The sequence below is a fragment of the Coregonus clupeaformis genome, unplaced genomic scaffold (assembly GCF_020615455.1).
Source record: "Coregonus clupeaformis isolate EN_2021a unplaced genomic scaffold, ASM2061545v1 scaf0262, whole genome shotgun sequence".
NCBI lineage: Eukaryota > Metazoa > Chordata > Actinopteri > Salmoniformes > Salmonidae > Coregonus > Coregonus clupeaformis.
The window spans coordinates 240263-264453 of NW_025533717.1; the positions used below are offsets into that span (position 1 = coordinate 240263).

The 24191-nt window shown below is 44.9% G+C and overlaps 2 long non-coding RNA genes across 2 annotated transcripts; one reads left to right on the top strand and one right to left on the bottom strand.

The window, feature by feature from the left end:
- Nucleotides 1-15798: 15798 nt before the first annotated feature.
- On the top strand, nucleotides 15799-17030 carry LOC123484299. Its single transcript, XR_006658483.1, has 3 exons — nucleotides 15799-15887; nucleotides 16311-16375; nucleotides 16695-17030. It is a non-coding gene; the product is annotated as an uncharacterized LOC123484299 (long non-coding RNA).
- A 5540-nt stretch (nucleotides 17031-22570) lies between these two features.
- LOC123484300 lies at nucleotides 22571-23569 on the bottom strand. The gene is made up of 3 exons (XR_006658484.1): nucleotides 23497-23569; nucleotides 23016-23080; nucleotides 22571-22663 (listed from the first exon to the last, which is right to left on the bottom strand). It is a non-coding gene; the product is annotated as an uncharacterized LOC123484300 (long non-coding RNA).
- Between the last annotated feature and the right edge of the window lie 622 nt (nucleotides 23570-24191).

The following is a 24191-nucleotide window of genomic DNA, read 5'->3' on the forward strand; positions in this document are numbered from 1 at the left end:
TTTCTGAAAATGGATATGGCGTTTTGGAATGCAACCCTTCAAATATAAACGTCATGTTTTTACCACAATAATAGCATAAATCTAGTCAACCCATAACACCACAAAGAAATCAGCTATCATGCAGCAATAAGGCCCAGTGAAACAAAGGTTTACCCACTTAAGAATGCAATCAGAGCGACACACAGCCTGTCCATCTCCTGGTCTGATGGTGAGTGTAACTGGGTCTTTCAGTAACAGCGTCAGTATGATGGATAGACGCACCACTACTGCCCTGCCCTCATGTTCACACCTTTTGACATGAGCTTGGCCATCTCAACGTCTGACGGTTAATGTTAAGGTGGCTACGCACTTTACGCAAACGCAACGACGGAGCGTAGATTTAGTTCTACATACTTTTGCGAAGAGACATTTTTGGAATGGATCATATACGACGCTCTGTCACTGTTTGCATAGGTTGTGTAAGGCCCTGTAGCCCCCTATGGTCGATATCGTCGCCCCCTCGGAAATCCAATTAGCATAATAAAACAATCCCCAGAAAAATCCCACAGTTTTTTTGTTGTTTCATTGGATGCGTCTCAATCCACCATATCCTCCCTGTCCCATTTCTGCACTGCTGTGAAAGGTGACGGAGCTAGAGTGGTGTTTGTCAGACCATGAGACATCCCGAAAATCGGTCTTCTCACAAAATCGTATGTAGGGTCCAACGGTTTGGCCTAAAAACTAGTATGACTCCTCAATTGAAAGATTAGACTCTCAGGAACACATACATGTTTTTGCTCTTTGACACCCATAGGCCTCAGGAGACTCATCTGAAGGTAAGGGGTTAAATACATGTAAAATATAATTATATATATATATATATGTGTGTTTCCTAATCTTTCTTATATCTCTTAGATAAAAAAAATCTAATATCAAAATGGGGTGGTGGGCCAAAAAGGTTTGAACACCTGCCTTAACCCCTCAGTCCTCCCCTCAGACCTGAAACCCAGCCCCCCTTAACCCCTCAGTCCTCCCCTCAGACCTGAAACCCAGGCCCTCCTCAGTCCTCCCCTCTGACCTGAAACCCAGGCCCCCCTTAACCCCTCAGTCCTCCCCTCAGACCTGAAACCCAGGCCCCCCTTAACCCCTCAGTCCTCCCCTCAGACCTGAAACCCAGCCCCCCTTAACCCCTCAGTCCTCCCCTCAGACCTGAAACCCAGGCCCCCTTGACCCCTCAGTCCTCCCCTCAGACCTGAAACCCAGGCCCCCCTTAACCCCTCAGTCCTCCCCTCAGACCTGAAACCCAGGCCCCCTTAACCCCTCAGTCCTCCCCTGAGACCTGAAACCCAGGCCCCCTTAACCCCTCAGTCCTCCCCTCAGACCTGAAACCCAGGCCCCCCTTAACCCCTCAGTCCTCCCCTCAGACCTGAAACCCAGGCCCCCCTTAACCCCTCAGTCCTCCCCTCAGACCTGAAACCCAGGCCCCCGTTAACCCCTCCCCTACAGAGCAGCAGCACTAACTGAGTAAACCACAACCACAGTTTGGGAATTCTGCCCTATGGTCTCCTCAATGTTAAGGTTATACCATTCTGTTTGGAAAGGCTCCAGCAACCTTTCAGAGGTTTTTGTTTGAGGGTGTGGCTTAGACAATTAGCAGGTGTGGCTAACATATTAAGAGGGTTGGCTTAGACGTGACAAGGGTGTGACTCATAGGCTAAGAGGGTGTGGCTTAGATGCTAAGGGGGTGTGTCTTTAGAGGAAGACCGATGCTGAACAGAACCACAGCACAGTTTCTGTGGTTTCATACAAACACCTAGCCTATGGTTGAAGTTTACTCAAAGTAGCTCAGTAAAGCTTTCAACCACATTCTCAATAGAGTTACATAGAGAAGTCAGGTGAATTACACCATGGAACATTATAATCTCAGAAAAACATCCTTTTATTTTGCAAATATAATTATTATTATAATTTATTATAATTATGTATTTATGGTCTGAGCTGGGTCCTGGTGGTGGTCTCCAGAGCTCTGTTTCTGTTCCTCATTCCTGCTGCCTTCTGGGTCGGGAAAACACACGGTGGGTCAGGACATGGGGATACTCATATCAGGTCGCCCTGGAATCTTTAACCCTGTTTGTGGAGAGCTACCCTCCTGTAGGTTTTCGCTCCAACCCCAGTTGTAACCAACAGGACGGTAACTTTACAGGAACAGGGTTAAAGATTCCAGGGCGACGTGTTTGTATGAAACCACAGAAACTACTGTGGTTCTAATCAACAAAGCTGTCTTCCTCTTAAGCCACGCCCCATTAGCTCCTAAAACCACACCCCTTCGGTTCTAAGCCACACCACGTAACATTTAAATCACGCCCCTTAGCCTCCATGCTCTGGTTATGCATATCTGTCATCCTCTAAAGCCACACCCTCTTAGTCTCTAAGCCACACCCTCTTCACCTCTAAATCACAACTCTTCACATCTAAGCCACACCCTCAAATACCTCAAAGGTTTGCTGGAGAATTTGTCAAACCAAATAGCATGACCTTGTACTCAGAGACCTTAAGGGGAGACAAAGAAATGATGACATGAAATCAAATTAAACTGAATCAATATTTGCATTTACATTTATTCAGCTACATTAACACATATCAATACACTTACAAATGAAATACAATTAATTTACACAACTACAATTACAAAACAACAACTATATCAAAAGCTATTAAACCATATTCCCTGAGCTTAAAAACATTTTCTAAATCAATTTCGTTAATCTTATTAAAAGGCTACAAACAAAAGTTAAAAAAGAAATCACTAGTATGAAATGGTTTAAAACAAGAATATTAAAATATTCCCCCCAAAATTAAGTAACTCTTAAAAATATCAAAACTGTCGTTGTCACACCTTCCCAGCTATATTGGTACAGGTCTCACACTCTGCTGGTATTGATGAATGGTATAGGTCTCACACTCTGCTGGTATTGATGAATGGTATAGGTCTCTCACTCTGCTGGTATTGATGGCTGGTACAGGTCTCACACTCTGCTGGTATTGATGGCTGGTATAGGTCTCACACTCTGCTGGTATTGATGGCTGGTATAGGTCTCACACTCTGCTGGTATTGATGGCTGGTATAGGTCTCACACTCTGCTGGTATTGATGAATGGTATAGGTCTCTCACTCTGCTGGTATTGATGGCTGGTACAGGGCTCACACTCTGCTGGTATTGATGGCTGGTATAGGTCTCACACTCTGCTGGTATTGATGGCTGGTATAGGTCTCACACTCTGCTGGTATTGATGGCTGGTATAGGTCTCACACTCTGCTGGTATTGATGGTTGGTATAGGTCTCACACTCTGCTGGTATTGATGGCTGGTATAGGTCTCTCACTCTGCTGGTATTGATGGATGGTACAGGTCTCACACTCTGCTGGTATTGATGGATGGTACAGGTCTCACACTCTGCTGGTATTGATGGATGGTATAGGTCTCACAATCTGCGTGTATTGATGGATGGTACAGGTCTCACAATCTGTGTGTATTGATGGATGGTATAGGTCTCACTCTGCTGGTATTGATGGCTGGTATAGGTCTCACACTCTGCTGGTATTGATGACTGGTATAGGTCTCACACTCTGCTGGTATTGATGGATGGTATAGGTCTCACACTCTGCTGGTATTGATGGATGGTATAGGTCTCACTCTGCTGGTATTGATGGCTGGTATAGGTCTCACACTCTGCTGGTATTGATGGATGGTATAGGTCTCACTCTGCTGGTATTGATGGATGGTATAGGTCTCACACTCTGCTGGTATTGATGGATGTATAGGTCTCACTCTGCTGGTATTGATGGCTGGTAATGGTCTCACACTCTGCTGGTATTGATGGCTGGTATAGGTCTCACTCTGCTGGTATTGATGGATGGTATAGGTCTCACACTCTGCTGGTATTGATGGCTGGTATAGGTCTCACACTCTGCTGGTATTGATGGATGGTATAGGTCTCACACTCTGCTGGTATTGATGGATGGTATAGGTCTCACTCTGCTGGTATTGATGGAGGGTATAGGTCTCACACTCTGCTGGTATTGATGGATGGTATAGGTCTCACTCTGCTGGTATTGATGGCTGGTATAGGTCTCACACTCTGCTGGTATTGATGGCTGGTATAGGTCTCACACTTTGCTGGTATTGATGGATGGTATAGGTCTCACACTATGCTGGTATTGATGGATGGTACAGGTCTCACAATCTGCGGGTATTGATGGATGTATAGGTACTGGAGTCAGAGTGAGCGAGAGAGCGAGAGAAAGAGAGAGAGACAAGGAGACAGAGAGAGCGATAGAAAGAGAGACAAGGAGAGCGAGAGAGTGAGAGATTAAATTAATAATCTGTTAATATTAATTATATATGATCATACATTAGGATTATACATTATGTATTGTTGCTTTTTTCCTTCTGTTTTTAATGATCATATCTGACATTGAAAATAGTCTTTGAATAAGGCTGGGTTGCCAAACACATGGACTACAAATCAAGATGACTGCCAAAAATAAAACTACAACACCCACCTTGACTGTAGTCTGCACACTGCTGTCACTTCCCCTGGTCGTAGTCCTGTTCAGAGGAACCTGAGTCTCAGTTGAAGCTGCAGAGGGAGAGTTCTCACCATTAAAACACCATGTTTGAGGTCAAACTAGGACACATCAGTTCAAAGTAAGTAGATGTTTACATATTGTGGTCAAGATGCTTTTCAAACAAAGGTTAAAAACATAGTTAATTATTTGAATAATAAGAAAGGTTGATTAGGAATACCCAGACTTAAAAAATGAATGAGTGAAAAAGTGACTCCTGACAGAGAGTGAGAGAGTGAGTGTACCTGTTGTTCTGCAGAAGAAGTAGACACAGGAAGAGGAGAGGAGAGCAGACACAGGACACAGACTGAACAGCAACATCCAACACAGTCCACAGTCTACATCAGGAGAGGAGGAGGGGGACTCAGGAGGACTGACGTCTGGACAAAACATTAAACACAAACAGAACTAAACTCTTAGAGTCAGTTGTCAATTATCTACTGCTGATTGGATGTTTACAGATGATCTTGAGGCAATGTTTTATGACCCTAGATCAGCCTCGGATGATTGATTCAAAATTAAATTTAATGGAACCCAGACACACCAATACTGACACAATATGAATAATACTAAAGATACAGCCAGAATATCTATATATAGAATAATAATTGTTCTTACCAAGTGAAATCCTAGTGGTGATGTTTCCATAGTGATAGACCCCTTTCTGTTTCCATTTAATACCTCCTTCCCCTCCTTCATCCTCCACCTTGTTCTCCACAGTCCCACAGTAGTAGAGTCCCAGGTCAGATCCAGTGATGTTCTCAATCAGTAGATCATAGGAGTTGTTAGAGGGGTTCCACACCACATTATATCCAGGGAAAGGGTTGTTACCCAAAAACGTAGTTGAAATAACAAGAGGTGGCTGGTACTTGTGAGAACAGTTCCTATACCACATAATGTATACTCCAGTAGTTATGTTGCAGTCACAGTAGAGAGTGATGTTGTTTCCTGGTCTGACTCTCAGCTCCACCTCTGCTGCAGAGATCCCATCCTGACTGGAGGAAACAGCACCTACAGGTAGCAGAGGAACAGTGTTAGGATGAACTGACTGGAGGAAACAGCACCTACAGGTAGCAGAGGAACAGTGTTAGGATGAACTGACTGGAGGAAACAGCACCTACAGGTAGCAGAGGAACAGTGTTAGGATGAACTGACTGGAGGAAACAGCACCTACAGGTAGCAGAGGAACAGTGTTAGGATGAACTGACTGAAGGAAACACCTACAGGAAGCAGAAATACTGAATATAATTTTGATATCATAAACATCTGTACAGGCAAATATGTACTAGATGTTATTCACCACAATATCACTAATAAGACAACAAATCTAGTCAACTATAAAACAGACGAGCAACAAAAAGAAATCAGCTGAATCACAGAATGTCACTTTGATATCATAAACTTCTCCACAAGGAAAGATGAACCTCATGTCTTTACCACAGTGATCACAATATCACATTAATAAGATAACAGATCTAGTCAACTATAAAACCACATCAAGAAATCAGCTATCATTCAGCTATAAGGCCCAGTAAAACAAGTTACTCACATAAGAATGCAATCAGAGCAACACACAGCCTGTCCATCTCGTGGTCTGATGGTCTGATGGTGACTGTCAGAGAGTAGCTGGGTCTTTGAGTAACAAGGTCTTTGCTGCGTATTTCCGTGTTCATGACTAGATGTACTTTACCACGAAAGGGCATACGAGCAGCGATTGGTTCGATCGAGTGGAAAGTTTTCAGCTTGTGGTCCTTTTCTCTGAAACCCATGTTGTGACATGAAGAGGAGGGTCTAGCATCGAGGTAAACAGGTTTCACACCAACGTGACGTCACTGGAAAATATTCAGCTTTAAGGTGGTCACTGTAGACAGCAACACCTAACTAGCAGCACCTGGTCAAGTCAACCTGCTGCAACATCATCAAATACAACATGAAGAACCAAACAGTCATTCTGGTGTTTATTTTGACCCCCTAAGAAAAGACTGTTGAGACAGAGGCCTATCTTGAGACAGAGACCTATCTTGACACAGAGGCCTATCTTGAGACAGAGACCTATCTTGAGACAGAGACCTAAGGTTGGCCTCTATAACTGCAACCTACCAGTATTAATGTTTGATTTATCAAATGATGAACATCCAGTAATCATAACATTTAAATCCTCACCATAACCTGTATGAGCTAATTGAGGCATCCCAAAATTATTATTTATCCACCACACATCTAGGCCTCACCAATGTTGGACACACTGAATTGAATGCAGCAAGAAATTACAATCAGAAACTACAATAACCATGATGCTCTGGAGAGGATGTGATGGTACATTCAAGTCAATTATAGTTTAAGAGCTATGCCATTTGTAGTTCTTTATCTTTGTGGATGTATTTCTGTATCTAACGATCTCTTTTTCTTCAGGATTAGTGGGAAAACAAATAGGACATAGACAGAGATATGATGCACTCAGTGAGAACATGTGTGACATCATCAGGAGAATAGCAGCACCATGGGTGAACAACTACTTATAACTTGGATGTACTCTCTTCCTCAGGCCAAATGGTAGACAGACAAACAGACAAACAGAGAGACAGACATCACCATGGCAACTGCAACAGGATGTCAGTGTGGGTTTCCTGTGTACTGAGTGTGTCTTCTCATTCAATCAGTGACTAGCTCTTATATGAGTACTGTAATGCCAACATCATAATATCAGACTTACCAACATTAGTAGTGGTCAATGTATGTATCTGTTTACATGAGTGCACATATATGTGGGTATATGGGAGTGTGTCCATTTAATTGTATATCATGTATAGTCCTATGTCTGTGGTTGTGGTTTACTCAGCTAGTGCTGCTGCTCTGTAGGGGAGGGGTTAAAGGGGGGGCTGGGTTTCAGGTCTGAGGAAAGAGCAGTGAGCTGGGTCTGTCAGTAACAGGGTCTGAGTAGCTGGGTCTGTCAGTAACAGGGTCAGAGTAGCTGGGTCTGTCAGTAACAGGGTCAGAGTAGCTGGGTCTGTCAGTAACAGGGTCAGAGTAGCTGGGTCTTTCAGTAACAGGGTCAGAGTAGCTGGGTCTGTCAGTAACAGGGTCAGAGTAGCTGGGTCTCTGATGCAGATATCAGTTAGTATGACAGGTACACACAACCATAAAGGATACAAGCACAACTACTGCCTTGCACTCTCATGTTAACAGTTCACACCTCTTGACTTGAACTAGTCCACCTCAAGGTCTGATGGGTAATGTTAGACTCCAGATGTGGAACACATCCAGACTGAGATGGACCCACACCACATGAGGAAGTCACACCTCATGACTTGAGTCTTAGAGGAGTTGATACAGCTGAATGACTTTGTTGTTTCAGTCAAAGTAACATCATAAAGTATCTATCTGTTATCTGGTCCCTCATACAGCCTCTTAATACTACACTTTATACCATGCATACCTGGAGAAATATTACATATTATTAGATAATAATAGAGTCATACAAACACGCAAGCAGGCATGCACGCTCACACACACACTTATGAGAAGGTACAGAGTGGCTGGCCTAGCAAGTTGACACATCACGTGTCAAGTAGATGGAAACATTGTGGTTTCTACAGACCTGAAAACTACCCCACAGAACTGAATTACAGGCCCCACTTAACCCCTCAGTCCTCCCCTCAGACCTGAAACCCAGGCCCCCCTTAACCCCTCAGTCCTCCCCTCAGACCTGAAACCCAGGCCCCACTTAACCCCTCAGTCCTCCCCTCAGACCTGAAACCCAGGCCCCCCTTAACCCCTCAGTCCTCCCCTCAGACCTGAAACCCAGGCCCCCCTTAACCCCTCAGTCCTCCCCTCAGACCTGAAACCCAGGCCCCCCTTAACCCCTCAGTCCTCCCCTCAGACCTGAAACCCAGGCCCCCATTAACCTCTCAGTCCTCCCCTCAGACCTGAAACCCAGGCCCCCCTTAATCCCTCAGTCCTCCCCTCAGACCTGAAACCCAGGCCCCCCTTAACCTCTCAGTCCTCCCCTCAGACCTGAAACCCAGGCCCCCCTTAACCCCTCAGTCCTCCCCTCAGACCTGAAACCCAGGCCCCCTTAACCCCTCAGTCCTCCCCTCAGACCTGAAACCCAGGCCCCCCCTTAACCCCTCAGTCCTCCCCTCAGACCTGAAACCCAGGCCCCCCTTAACCCCTCAGTCCTCCCCTCAGACCTGAAACCCAGCCTCCCTTAACCCCTCAGTCCTCCCCTCAGACCTGAAACCCAGGCCCCCCTTAACCCCTCAGTCCTCCCCTCAGACCTGAAACCCAGGCCCCCTTAACCCCTCAGTCCTCCCCTCAGACCTGAAACCCAGCCCCCTTAACCCCTCAGTCCTCCCCTCAAACCTGAAACCCAGGCCCCCCTTAACCCCTCAGTCCTCCCCTCAGACCTGAAACCCAGCCCCCCTTAACCCCTCAGTCCTCCCCTCAGACCTGAAACCCAGGCCCCCTTAACCCCTCAGTCCTCCCCTCAGACCTGAAACCCAGGCCCCCCTTAACCCCTCAGTCCTCCCCTCAGACCTGAAACCCAGGCCCCCCTTAACCCCTCAGTCCTCCCCTCAGACCTGAAACCCAGCCCCCCTTAACCCCTCCCCTACAGAGCAGCAGCACTAGCTGAGTAAACCACAACCACAGACATAGGACTATACATGATATACAATTATATGGACACACTCCAATATATCCACATATATGTGCACTCATGTAAACAGATACATACATTGACCACTACTAATGTTGGTAAGTCTGATATTATGATGTTGGCATTACAGTACTCATATAAGAGTTAGTCAATGATTGGCTGAAAAGACACACTCAGTACACAGGAAACCCACACTGACTTCCTGTTGTTCAGAGTAGCTGGGTCTTTCAGTAACAGGGTCAGAGTAGCTGGGTCTGTCAGTAACAGGGTCAGAGTAGCTGGGTCTGTCAGTAACAGGGTCAGAGTAGCTGGGTCTTTCAGTAACAGGGTCAGAGTAGCTGGGTCTGTCAGTAACAGGGTCAGAGTAGCTGGGTCTTTCAGTAACAGGGTCAGAGTAGCTGGGTCTTTCAGTAACAGGGTCAGAGTAGCTGGGTCTGTCAGTAACAGGGTCAGAGTAGCTGGGTCTTTCAGTAACAGGGTCAGAGTAGCTGGGTCTTTCAGTAACAGGGTCAGAGTAGCTGGGTCTTTCAGTAACAGGGTCAGAGTAGCTGGGTCTGTCAGTAACAGGGTCAGAGTAGCTGGGTCTTTCAGTAACAGGGTCAGAGTAGCTGGGTCTTTCAGTAACAGGGTCAGAGTAGCTGGGTCTGTCAGTAACAGGGTCAGAGTAGCTGGGTCTGTCAGTAACAGGGTCAGAGTAGCTGGGTCTTTCAGTAACAGGGTCAGAGTAGCTGGGTCTGTCAGTAACAGGGTCAGAGTAGCTGGGTCTTTCAGTAACAGGGTCAGAGTAGCTGGGTCTTTCAGTAACAGGGTCAGAGTAGCTGGGTCTGTCAGTAACAGGGTCAGAGTAGCTGGGTCTGTCAGTAACAGGGTCAGAGTAGCTGGGTCTGTCAGTAACAGGGTCAGAGTAGCTGGGTTTGTCAGTAACAGGGTCAGGTCAGAGTAGCTGGGTCTTTCAGTAACAGGGTCAGAGTAGCTGGGTCTTTCAGTAACAGGGTCAGAGTAGCTGGGTTTTTCAGTAACAGGGTCAGAGTAGCTGGGTCTTTCAGTAAGACCCATCTTGAGACAGAGACCCATCTTGAGACAGAGACCTATCCTGAGACAGAGACCTATCCTGAGACAGAGACCTATCCTGAGACAGAGACCTATCCTGAGACAGAGACCTATCCTGAGACAGACCTATCTTGAGACAGAGACCTATCCTGAGACAGAGACCTATCCTGAGACAGAGACCTATCTTGAGACAGAGACCCATCTTGAGACAGAGACCCATCTTGAGACAGAGACCTATATTGAGACAGAGACCTATCTTGAGACAGAGACCTATCCTGAGACAGAGACCTATCCTGAGACAGAGACCTATCTTGAGACAGAGACCTATCTTGAGACAGAGACCCATCTTGAGACAGAGACCTATCCTGAGACAGAGACCTATCTTGAGACAGAGACCTATCTTGAGACAGAGGCCTATCTTGAGACAGAGACCTATCTTGAGACAGAGACCTAAGGTTGGCCTATATAGCTGCAACCTGCCAGTATTAATGTTTGATTTATCAAATGATGAACATCCAGTAATCATAACATTTAAATCCTCACCATGATCTGTATGAGCTAATTGAGGCATCCCAAAATTATGATTTATCCACCACACATCTAGGCCTCACCAATGTTGGACACCCTGAATTGAATGCAGCAAGAAATTACAATCAGAAACTACAATAACCATGATGCTCTGGAGAGGATGTGATGGTACATTCAAGTCAATTATAGTTTAAGAGCTATGCTATTTGTAGTTCTTTATCTTTGTGGATGTAGTTCTGTATCTAACAATCTCTTTTTCTTCAGGATTAGTGGGAAAACAAATAGGACATAGACAGAGATATGATGCACTCAGTGAGAACATGTGTGACATCATCAGGAGAATAGCAGCACCATGGGTGAACAACTACTTATAACTTGGATGTACTCTCTTCCTCAGGCCAAATGGTAGACAGACAAACAGACAAACAGAGAGACAGACATCACCATGGCAACTGCAACAGGATGTCAGTGTGGGTTTCCTGTGTACTGAGTGTGTCTTCTCAGCCAATCAGTGACTAGCTCTTATATGAGTACTGTAATGCCAACATCATAATATCAGACTTACCAACATTAGTAGTGGTCAATGTATGTATCTGTTTACATGAGTGCACATATATGTGGGTATATGGGAGAGTGTCCATATGATTGTGTATCATGTATAGTCCTATGTCTGTGGTTGTGGTTTACTCAGATAGTGCTGCTGCTCTGTAGGGGAGGGGTTAAGGGGGGCCTGGGTTTCAGGTCTGAGGAAAGAGCAGTGAGCTGGGTCTGTCAGTAACAGGGTCAGAGTAGCTGGGTCTGTCAGTAACAGGGTCAGAGTAGCTGGGTCTGTCAGTAACAGGGTCAGAGTAGCTGGGTATGTCAGTAACAGGGTCAGAGTAGCTGGGTCTGTCAGTAACAGGGTCAGAGTAGCTGGGTCTGTCAGTAACAGGGTCAGAGTAGCTGGGTCTGTCAGTAACAGGGTCAGAGTAGCTGGGTCTGTCAGTAACAGGGTCAGAGTAGCTGGGTCTGTCAGTAACAGGGTCAGAGTAGCTGGGTCTCTGGTGCAGATATCAGTTAGTATGACAGGTACACACAACCATAAAGGATACAAGCACAACTACTGCCCTGCACTCTCATGTTAACAGTTCACACCTCTTGACTTGAACTAGTCCATCTCAAGGTCTGATGGGTAATGTTAGACTCCAGATGTGGAACACATCCAGACTGAGATGGACCCACACCACATGAGGAAGTCACACCTCATGACTTGAGTCTTAGAGGTGTTGATTCAGCTGAATGACTTTGTTGTTTCAGTCAAAGTAACATCATAAAGTATCTATCTGGTATCTGGTCCCTCATACAGCCTGTTAATACTACACTTGATACCATGCATACCTGGAGAAATATTACATATTATTAGATAATAATAGAGTCACATAATATTTTGCACACGCATGCACGCTCACACACACACACACACACACACACACACACACACACACACACACTTATGAGAAGGTAAAAGTACAGACCTGAAACAGACCTGAAAACTACCCCTCAGACCTGAAACCCAGGCCCCCCCTTAACCCCTCAGTGCGGGGAGCAGGAACGGGCCGGACCGGGCTGACGACGCGCACCACTGGCTTGGTGCGGGGAGCAGGAACAGGCCGGGCCGGGCTGGCGACGCGCACCACAGGCTTGGTGCGGGGAACAGGAACAGGCCGGGCCGGGCTGGCGACGCGCACCACAGGCTTGGTGCAAGGGGCAGGAACAGGCCGGGCCGGGCTGGCGACGCGCACCACTGGCTTGGTGCGGGGAGCAGGAACAGGCCGGACCGGGCTGTGGAGACGGACTGGAGGTCTGGAGCGAAGAGCTGACACAACCCGTCCTAGCTGAATGCCTATTTTTACACACTCTGTGTGAGGCATCAGCACAGGACGTACAGGGCTGTGTACTCGTACTGGCACTACAGCACGTGGCACTGGCGCAGGATATCCGGGACCGAGGAGGGGTACTGGAGGCCACGAGCGTTGAGCCGGCACACTCCGTCCTGGCTGCATGCCCACCTTAGCACGACACGTGCGTGGTGCTAGCACAGGACGTACAGGACTGTGCCGGACCACTCGCGGCACAGTACGCAGCTCCGCATACCTCGGAACCTGCCCAGTCTCACGCTGCCTAGCCTGGAGTACGGGAGTTGGCTCTGCTCTACCTCTAGGCTCCGCCAACCTCCCTTCCAGCCCCCCAAACCCGGTGGCCTCCTCTCCTAATCCACAAACTCGCCCTGTAGCTGCCTCCAGCAGCCCCGTCGTCCATGCCGTGTGCCCCCCCCAAAAAATGTCTTGGGGTTGCCTCTTGCGTGTCCGACGTCAGCACGGTTGGCTCCGCTGCTCCTCTCTATGGCGCGCCTCCACCGTCTCCTCCCACGGACGGCGATCCATTCCGGCCTGGATTCCTCCCAAGTCCAGGATCCCTGCCCGTCCAAGATCTCCTCCCAAGTCCAGGCTGTCTGCTCCTGGACACGCTGCTTGGTCCTGTTATGGTGGGATCTTCTGTCACGATCATCGTAATAAGTGGACCAAGGGCAGCGTGATATGCGTACATCTTTTAATTAGTACTTTCCACAATAACAAAACGAAACGTGAAGTCCTCGGTCATAAAACACAAACCTACACGGAACAAGATCCCACAAATGACAAGTGCACAACAGGCTGCCTAAGTATGGTTCCCAATCAAAGACAACAAGACACAGCTTCCTCCGATTGGGAACCACCCCGGGCCAACACAGAAACACACGATCTAGAAAAGAACACATAGAAAACAAAACATAGACACTACACATATAAACTAACACCCTGGCTCAACATATAAGAGTCCCCAGAGCCAGGGCGTGACAATAATGCACCTCTGGGGTTTGTGGTATATTGCCAATATACCACGGCTAAGGGCTGTATCCAGGAACTCTGTGTTGAGTTAGCAGAGTGTTGTGGTCTAATACTTAGTGTTCAGTCTCCATGTTATCAGAGTGTTATGGTCTAATACTTAGTGTTCAGTCTCCATGTTAGCAGAGTGTTATGGTCTAATACTTAGTGTTCAGTCTCCATGTTATCAGAGTGTTATGGTCTAATACTTAGTGTTCAGTCTCCATGTTATCAGAGTGTTATGGTCTAATACTTAGTGTTCAGTCTCCATGTTATGGTCAACCACTTGACTAGGATCAAGAGGGTTATCTGTGTGTCCCAGTTTAAAGAGACCTCTCTGACTGTCAGGTTACCTGAACTAGTTCATAGATCAGGGGCAGGATTTGATTTATACCTTTAACTGTATTATAAATGAAGGTTCCATGTTCAATCAGTCAAACATGAGGTCAAACATGAGGTCAAATATGAGGTCAAACATGAGGTCAAACATGAGGTCAAACATGAGGTCTAACATTAGTCCTACTTCCTGACTACAGGTATAAAGTCCTATAGACCAACTTTAAGCCTCTGTATAAATGTATTTTCTTCAAGGTTTAAAGGTCAACTCAGTCATCAAAATGTGTTTTTATTTCTTCATAGAGTGTCTACAGGTCTCTTAAGGTGTTGCTATCTAAGGTGAACACCTCAAAGCTGAATATTTTCCATTGACGTCATGTTGGTGTGAAACCTGTTTACCTCGATGCTAGACCCTCCTCTTCATGTCACAACATGGGTTTCAGAGAAAAGGACCACTAGCTGAAAACTTTCCACTCCATCGAACCAATCGCTGCTCGTATGTCCTTTCATGGTAAAGTACATCTAGTCATGAACACGGAAATACGCAGCAAAGACCTTGTTACTCAAAGACCCAGCTACTCTCTGACAGTCACCATCAGACCATCAGACCACCAGATGGACAGGCTGTGTGTTGCTCTGATTGCATTCTTATGTGAGTAACTTGTTTTACTGGGCCTTATAGCTGAATGATAGCTGATTTCTTGATGTGGTTTTATAGTTGACTAGATCTGTTATCTTATTATTGTGATATTGTGATCACTGTGGTAAAGACATTAGGTTCATCTTTCCATGTGTAGAAGTTTATGATATCAAAGTGACATTCTGTGATTCAGCTGATTTCTTTTTGTTGCTCGTCTGTTTTATAGTTGACTAGATTTGTTGTCTTATTATTGTGATATTGTGGTGACTGTGGTAATAACATCTAGTACATATTTGCCTGTACAGATGTTTATGATATCAAAATTATATTCAGTATTTCTGCTTCCTGTAGGTGTTTCCTCCAGTCAGGATGGGATCTCTGCAGCAGAGGTGGAGCTGAGAGTCAGACCAGGAGACAACATCACTCTCTACTGTGACTGCAACATAACTACTGGAGTATACATTATGTGGTATAGGAACTGTTCTCACAAGTACCAGCCTCCTCTTGTTATTTCAACTACGTTTTTGATTAACAACCCTTTAACTGGATATAATGTGGTGTGGAACCCCTCTAACAACTCCTATGATCTACTGATTGAGAACATCACTGGATCTGACCTGGGACTCTACTACTGTGGGACTGTGGAGTACAAGGTGGAGGATGATGGAGGGAAAAGAGGTATTGAACAGAAAGAGGTCTATCACTATGGAAACATCACCTCTAGGATTTCACTTGGTAAGAACAATTATTATTCTATATATAGATCTTCTGGCTGTATCTTTAGTATTATTAATATTGTATTATTATTGGTGTGTCTGGGTTCCTTGAATGAGAGAGGTTCAGTTGTAAGGAACGCCAAAGAAAATGTATGTTATTTTGAATCAATCATCCGAGGCTGATCAATAAATAATACATATCATTAAATAATAATTAAAACATTGCCTCAAGATCATCTTTAAACATCCATTCAGCAGTAGACAATCTAAGAATGTAGTTCTGTTTGTGTTTAATGTTTTGTCCAGACGTCAGTCCTCGTGAGTCCTCCTCCTCCTCTCCTCCTGTAGACTGTGGACTGTGTTGGATGTTTCTGTTCAGTCTGTGTCCTGTGTCTGCTCTCCTCTCCTCCCTCCTCTCCTCTTTCTGTGTCTACTCCTTCTGCAGAACAACAGGTAAACTAACTTCATTATTAATAGCATTATGTTTTCTTTTTTCTTTCACTATTTCATAGCATGCACTGACTCACTCATTCCTTTTGTCGGTTTGATTGATTTAAATTCCATCTTACTAACTGTTGAAGTAAGGAACATCCTACATCCTAAACTTCCATTTTTGACAACATCAATAATATACAAAATTGATTATTTTACTTACAAAGTTAGTATACATTCACTCTCACTTAATCTGTTTTACTCTCCAACTCAATCAATCAATTAAATAATCAATCAATCAATAAACCAGCCATCAATCAATCAATCAATCAATCCTTCTTTCAAATACTCTGGTAAACTAATGTAGACCATGTTAAATTGACAGCTCAATATCAGATGTGTTCTTTACTTGTTGTTTTAATGGTGATAACTCTTCCTCTGCAGCTGCAGCTGAGACTCAGGTTCCTCTGAACAGGACTACCACCAGGGGAAGTGAGAGAAGAGAGAAGGTATAGTCAAAATGGGTGTTGTAGTTCTATGACTGGTGGCCATCTCTATTTGTAGTCCATGTGATTTGTAACCCAGTACTATTCAAAGCATTGGCGAGTATACTCATTAAAAACTAAAGTAATAAGCAGTAAAACATAGTTACATGATGCATTTCATGAAATAATAATAATGTATGATTATATATGAATAATATTAACATATTAATTGTAATCTCTCTCTCTCTCTCTCTCTCTCTCTCTCTCTCTCTCTCTCTCTCTCTCTCTCTCTCTCTCTCTCTCTCTCTCTCTCTCTCTCTCTCTCTCTCTCTCTCTCTCTCAGGAGGAAGGAGATCTGTGTTATGCCTCGTTGGATATCCGTCAGGGACAGAGGAGACCAAAGAAGAAGAAGAGAGTCCAGAACTCTGACTTCAGTACCTACACAGCCATCAATACCAGCAGAGTGTGAGACCTATACCATCCATCAATACCAGCAGAGTGAGAGATCAATACCAGCAGCTGGGAGGAAAAACAACAGTTTTTATATTTTTACGAGTTACTTAATATTTGGGGGGATATTTGTTTAACCTTTTAAAATCATTTCATACAACTTTTGCCTGTAGCCTTTTAATAATAATAACAATAGTGATTTAGAAAATGTTTTTCAGCTCAGGGAATATGGTTTATTAACTCTTGATATAGTTGTAGTTTGTAATTGTAGTTGTGAAAGTTCATTGTATTTCATTTTTTAAGTGTATTGATGTGTTAATGTAGCTGAATAAATATTGATTCAGTTTAATTAGATTGTATTTCATTATTTACTAAGCTAACATATGGAATTGTTTTAAGATGGTCATACCATGGATAATTTAGCTATTTGATTTAGAATTTTAGGACCCCTTTAGGTATAAAAAAATATATATATAAAAAAACATTTTGTTAAATATTTAATTTGGCCTTGACTACTATAGCCCATAGAAACACATTGAATAACACATTCATAAATGGCAAAAAAGACTGTCACAAAATAAATCATAAGTTTGAAGTGTCTGAAAGCTCAGGGAATATTTTAGTTTTGTGGGACATATTTAAGCTCTTATTTTTGTTGGCACCAAACTACCTCCATACTTCCATTCATTTGTATGGGTTACCTTCAGACGAGCCCTGTGGCACTTTAGGGGGTTGTACACCGAAACGGAGAACATCATCGTATTTGTGAGTCTCCCCTTTCCACAGTGGGGTCATATTAGTTTCTCGGACAAACCGTTCGGACGCTACAGACGTTTTGGTGAGCAGTCCGACAAAAACCGCTGTAGCTCGGCCACATTGCACCTCGGATGCGGAAGGCAGGATATTGAGACGTAGGCTATGCAAAAATCTCGGATTTTGATGGGGATTTTTTTATTATGTTACTCAGACGCTTAAGGATTAACCTAGTTCCTGGAAAGCTACCGTTCTGTAGGTTTTCAATCCAACTCTAATTTAGCACACCTGATTCTAATAATCAGCTGGTTGATAAACTGAATCAGGTTAGTTACAACTGGGGTTGGAGCGAAAATCTACAAGAGGGTTGCTCTCGACGAAGAGTGTTGGAGAGCCCTGACGTGGCCTATGGTTGAACATTTTAAGTGTCTTAAATGTACTGTAGCTCAGTAAAGCTTTCAGTGAAACCACATGCTCAATAGAGTTACATAGTGAAATAAGGTTAATTATACCACAGAACAGTAGTCTCTGAAAAAACATCACTTTCATTTGAGGAAATTAGATCATGCTGATCTCATTGGACACGTAGAAGAGAAGTTAAATTCAGAATGACTGGCCTCTGCTTCTTTTCTGGACTTCCCTCTTCTCCTTCCCACCTCCTGGTTTTAACACAACAACAACAACACAACATGTTAAACTGTTGTCACATCACAGTACTGGATGAAAAGTTATGTTAACACAAATGTCACACCCTGATCTGTTCAATCAATCAAATTAATTTATGAAGCCCTTTTTACATCAGCAGATGTCACAAAGTGCTATACAGAAACCCAGCCTAAAACCCCAAGCAGCAAGCAATGCAGATGTAGAAGCACAGTGGCTAGGAAAAACTCCCTAGAAAGGCAGAAACCTAGGAAGAAACCTAGAGAGGAACCATGTTCTGAGGGGGGCCAGTCCCCTTCTGGCTGTGGAGATTATAACAGTACATGGTCATTAAGGCCTGATTTTTCTCCAAGATGTTCAAACGTTCATAGATGACCAGCAGGGTCAAATAATAATCACAGTGTTTGTAGAGGTTGCAACAGGTCAGTACATCAGGAGTAAATGTCACTTGGCTTTTCATAGCCGGGCATTTAGAGGTTGAAATAGCAGGTGCGGTAGAGCGAGCGAGTTAAAAACAGCAGGTCTGGGACAAGGTAGCACATCCGGTGAACAGGTCAGGGTTCAGGCAGAAGAGTTGAAACTGGAGCAGCAGCACGACCAGGTGGACTGGGGACAGTAAGGAGTCATCAGGCCAGGTAATCCTGAGGCATGGTTGTAGGGCTCAGGTCATCCGGGATGAGAGGGAGAGAGAGAGAATTAGAGGGAGCATACTTAAATTCACACAGGACACCGGATAAGACAGGAGAATAACACCAGATATAACAGACTGACCCTAGCCCCCCGGCACATAGACTATTGCAGCATAGATACTGGAGGCTGAGACAGGGGGGTCGGGAGACACTGTGGCCCCGTCCAACGATACCCCCCAGACAGGGCCAACCAGGCAGGATATAACCCCACCCACTTTGCCAAAGCACAGCCCCCACACCACCAGAGGGATATCAACAGACCACCAACCTACTACCTTGAGACAAGGCTGAGAATAGCCCACGAAGATCTCCTCCACTGCACGAGCCCGAGGGGGCGACAAACTGGACAGGAAGATCACGTCAGTGACTCAACCCACTCAAGTAACGTACCCCTCCTAGGGACGGCATGGAAAGCACCAGTAAGCCAGTGACTCAGCCTCCAAAAAAAGGGGTCAGAAGCAGAGAATCTCAATGGAGAGACGGGAACCAGCCAGACAGAGACAGCAAGGGCGGTTTGTCGCTCCAGTATCTTTCCATTCACCTTCGCACCCCTGGTTACAGCACCCTGGATACAGCACCCTGGTTACAGCACCCTGGATACAGCACCCTGGTTACAGCACCCTGGATACAGCCCCCTGGTTACAGCCCCCTGGTTACAGCACCCTGGTTACAGCACCCTGGTTACAGCACCCTGGTTACAGCACCCTGGTTACAGCACCCTGGATACAGCACCCTGGATACAGCACCCTGGTTACAGCACCCTGGATACAGCACCCTGGTTACAGCACCCTGGTTACAGCACCCTGGATACAGCACCCTGGTTACAGCACCCTGGTTACAGCACCCTGGTTACAGCACCCTGGATACAGCACCCTGGTTACAGCACGCTGGATACAGCACCCTGAATTCCCCCCTTTCAGCACTCACCTCTCCCATGGTCCCGTTCACGTAGTCCCCAGCTACTGACCGGGAGTTCCTGGACCTTAAGCACCGCTTCACCACAGCTCCAATATGAATCCATCCGGACCCCGTCCCGTCAGTTCGTGGTGGAGGTAGACCCCTTTGGATGTCGGAGTTGGGGCCGTCCTGTCCCAGTGTTCTGCCCTGGACCTTAAGCTGCATCCCTGCTCCTTCTTCTCCCATCGTCTTAACGCCAAGGAGAGGAATTATGATGTGGGGAATCGAGAACTACTCGCGGTGAAGATGGCATTGGAGGAGTGGGGGCACTGGTTAGAGGGGGCGGAACATCCATTCATTGTGTGGATGGATCACAAGAACCAGGAATATCTGCACACTGCCAAGCGGCTTCACTCCAGGCTAGCTCGATGGGCCCTGCTGTTCACCCGGTTCAACACCTGGAGCCAGCAACTCGTGTAGGTAGAATACGCACGCAACACCCTCCCCTGCTCAGCCACTGGTCTCTCGCCTTTCGAGTGTTCGATGGGTTATCAGCCCCACGCTCTTCCCTGAGCTGTGGCCGTACCTAGAAGAGAGCCCGGTCTGCTCTTCTCAAGACCCCCTCCAGGTATCGATGACAGGAGGACCGCCACCGGACCCCGGCTCCCGTTATCGTCTCGGGCAGAGGGTATGGATGTTCACTGGGATCTGCCCCCCGGGTGGAGTCCAGCAAACTTTCCCCCATTTTATCGGACCTTTCCCCATCTCTAAGATCCTTAGCCCCTCTGCTGTTCGTCTTCTGTTGCCCAGCACCCTCCGTATTCATCCCACTTTTCATGTATCAAGGATTGTAAACCTCTGTCTCACAGCCCTTTGTCTCCTCTTGTCTCGTCAAGCCTACTCTGCCTGCCCTATCCTGACCCTGCCTGCCGTTCTGTATCTTACTGTCTCTGCCCTGGATTACCGACCTCTGCCTGCCGTTCTGTATCTTACTGTCTCTGCCCTGGATTACCGACCTCTGCCAGCCGTTCTGTATCTTACTGACTCTGCCCTGGATTACCAACCTCTGCCTGCCCTTGACCTGTCGTCTGCTGCCCCCTGTTTTGTTAATAAACATCTGTGGTTCGAACTGTCTGCATCTGGGTCTTATCCTGAGTTCTGATAACAAACAGATATGAGTATCCCCATGTCCTGACCCACCGTGTGTGTTCCCGACCCAGAAGACTGCAGGAATGAGAAACAGAAACAGAGCTCTGGAGACCACCACCAGGACCCAGCTCAGACCATGAATACATAATTATAATAAATTATTATAATAATTATATTTGCAAAATAAAATGATGTTTTTCTGAGATTATAATGTTCTGTGGTATAATTCACCTGACTTCTCTATGTAACTCTATTGAGAATGTGGTTGAAAGCTTTACTGAGCTACTTTTAGTCAACTTCAACCATAGGCTAGGTGTTTGTATGAAACCATGGAAACTGTGCTGTGGTTCTGTTCAGTATCTGTCTTCCTCTAAAGACACACCCCCTTAGCATCTAAGCCACACCTTCTTAGCCTAAAAGTCACACCCTTGTCACGTCTAAGCCAACCCTCTTAATATGTTAGCCACACCTGCTAATTGTCTAAGCCACACCCTCAAACAAAAACCTCTGAAAGGTTGCTGGAGCCTTTCCAAACAGAATGGTATGACCTTAACATTGAGGAGACCATAGGGCAGAATTTCCCAAACTTGGTCCTGCGGACCCCAAGGGGTGCACATTTAAAAACCCAAAACGTTCCATAGGGTTAAACTACGTCACTCTTGGATCATCTGTCTTGCAAGTAGCGCTGTCACATTATCTCCTTTTGATACAAGCAGTGTCTTCATAATTCACCACACCTAATTTTATAATCAATTCTAAATGCTTACGGCAATGAAAGTAAAATCAGTAAATCATATTAAACTAAATCAATATTTATTCAAGGTACATTTAAAACATATCAGTTCCCTTTACAAAAATATATATGACCATATTTCCTGAAGTTTTGAAAATATTATTTTACTCTGATAGATTCAATGCAGATGTGTTCTACTGTCAAATTAATGCAAGCTTAAAAACATCAATTTTAATAATTATAAAGGCAAAAAATAATCCTCAACCATAATAAAATGACTCTAAACTGATTGTCATACGTTGAGAGAGAGAGAAAGATATTGGAAGTTAAAATAATTCCATAAAAAGTAAAAGAACTGGTAATAACATCAAAGTTCTTGTCCTCCCAGTTAAGTCTATAATGGTTCAAGTCTCACACTCTGCTGGTATTGATGGATGGTATAGGTCTCACACTCTGCTGGTATTGATGGCTGGTATAGGTCTCACTCTGCTGGTATTGATGGATGGTATAGGTCTCACTCTGCTGGTATTGATGGCTGGTATAGGTCTCACTCTGCTGGTATTGATGGCTGGTATATGTCTCACACTCTGCTGGTATTGATGGCTGGTATAGGTCTCACCCTGCTGGTATTGATGGCTGGTATAGGTCTCACACTCTGCTGGTATTGATGGATGGTATAGGTCTCACACTCTGCTGGTATTGATGGATGGTATAGGTCTCACCCTGCTGGTATTGATGGCTGGTATAGGTCTCACACTCTGCTGGTATTGATGGCTGGTATAGGTCTCACCCTGCTGGTATTGATGGATGGTATAGGTCTCACTCTGCTGGTATTGATGGCTGGTATATGTCTCACACTCTGCTGGTATTGATGGCAGTGTAGGTACTAAAGTCAGAGTTCTGGACTCTCTTCTTCTTCTTTGGTCTCCTCTGTCCCTGACGGATATCCAACGAGGCATAACACAGATCTCCTTCCTCCTGAGAGCGAGAGAGACAGAGCGAGAGAGAGAGAGCGAGAGAGAGAGAGAGAGAGAGAGAGAGAGAGAGAGAGAGAGAGAGAGAGAGAGAGAGAGAGAGAGAGAAACACAGACAGGGGGGAGAGAGAGAGAGAGAGAGATTTTACAATTAATCTGTTAATATTATTCATATATAATCATACATTATTATTATTTCATGAAATGCATCATATCACTATGTTTTACTGCTTATTCCTTTAGTTTTTAATGAGTATACTCGCCAATGCTTTGAATAGTACTGGGTTACAAATAACATTCACTACAAATAAAGATGGCCACCAGTCATAGAACTACAACACCCATTCCGACTATACCTTCTCTCTTCTCTCACTTCCCCTGGTGGTAGTCCTGTTCAGAGGAACCTGAGTCTCAGCTGCAGCTGCAGAGGAAGAATTATCACCATTAAAACAACAAGTAAAGAACACATCTGATATTGAGCTGTCAATTTAACATGGTCTACATTAGTTTACCAGAGAATTTGAAAGAAGGTTTGATTGATTGATTGATTGATGGCTGGTTTATTGATTGATTGATTATTTCATTGATTGATTGAGTTGGAGAGTAAAACAGATTAAGTGAGAGTGAATGTATACTAACTTTGTAAGTAAAATAATCAATTTTGTATATTATTGATGTTGTCAAAAACAGAAGATTAGGATATAGGATGTTCCTTACTTCAACAGTTAGTAAGATGGAATTTAAATATATCAAATCGACAAAAGGAATGAGTGATTCAGTGCATGCTATGAAATAGTGAAAGAGCACATAATGCTATTAGTAATGAAGTTAGTTTACCTGTTGTTCTGCAGAAGGAGTAGACACAGGAAGAGGAGAGGAGGGAGGAGAGGAGAGCAGACACAGGACACAGACTGAACAGCAACATCCAACACAGTCCACAGTCTACATCAGGAGAGGAGGAGGAGGACTCAGGAGGAGGGGAGGAGGAGGACTCAGGAGGAGGGGAGGAGGAGGACTCAGGAGGAGGGGAGGAGGAGGACTCAGGAGGACTGACGTCTGGACAAAACATTAAACACAAACAGAACTACTCTCTTAGAGTGAGATGTCAATTATCTACTGCTGATTGGATGTTTACAGATGATCTTGAGGCAATGTTTTATGACCCTAGATCAGCCTCGGATGATTGATTCAAAATAACATTTAATGGAACCCAGACACACCAATACTAATACAATATTAATAATACCAAAGATACAGCAAGAAGATCTATATATAGAATAATAATTGTTCTTACCAAGTGAAATCCTAGTGGTGATGTTTCCATAGTGGTAGAAGTCTATCCATTTAATACCTCCTTTCCCTTCATCCTCAACCTTGTACTCCATAGTCTCACAGTAGTAGAGTCCCAGGTCAGATCCAGTGATGTTATCAATCAGTAGATCATAGGAGTTGTTAGAGGGGTTCCACACCGCATTATATCCAGTTAAAGGGTTGTTAATCAAAAACGTAGTTGAAATAACAAGAGGTGGCTG